Genomic DNA, 776 nt, shown 5'->3' on the forward strand with positions numbered 1-776 from the left:
TCATGCTCTCTTCCACAAGGCATTCAATGCCCAGACTTCAATATGGTTATAAGGGATTTAACCCAAAAATGTAATTTGTAAGGATTCTGTCACAGATTCTGAATGTATTTAATCAAATGCTCTGAATGAGGAAGTCATACAAATACCAGATATTGTGTCTGTTTGTATATAGAATGTTAGAGCGTTGGCTGTTAGTCATTTCCTTAATAATCAAAATAATCATCATAATGACACTGCGAATTATAGCACAGCGTAATCTCAGGAAAGGACAAATTGGCAACTCAGCAATCGCCCGATTCTTAATACTTGTGCTTCCGTGATTCAGTATTTTTATTTTTATTTCATTCTTTTTGAAATTTTCTCCCTTCAGTGCCCTTTTTTTATCAAAAGTAGCTCCGAGAGTTGCCAGTTTTGTTCTAAAATTGGACGGCGTTTATAGTAACAACGACGAGTGTGATAATAACGATACGAACAATAATTTAGAATATTTTATTTGTCCCAACATTTGTATCACTTATTTTGTCATTATTATCACCCACGTTATAATTTTCGTTATTATGGCTGGCATCTTCATGGGTTTAATTATCATGAGCACTTTTATTTTCATCCGTATTAACATGAATATCTTATCATTATTAGTTTATGGACGATGATAGTCATAACTGGAAATGGTAGCAACATATCACCCTTGAACTATGCACAGGAGTGACATTTCAATGGTTTTATTTGTTAGTATTTTGTACGAAGTGTATGTCTGCAAGTGTGTGTGTGTGCGT

This window comes from Penaeus monodon, chromosome 34 (assembly GCF_015228065.2).
Source record: "Penaeus monodon isolate SGIC_2016 chromosome 34, NSTDA_Pmon_1, whole genome shotgun sequence".
NCBI lineage: Eukaryota > Metazoa > Arthropoda > Malacostraca > Decapoda > Penaeidae > Penaeus > Penaeus monodon.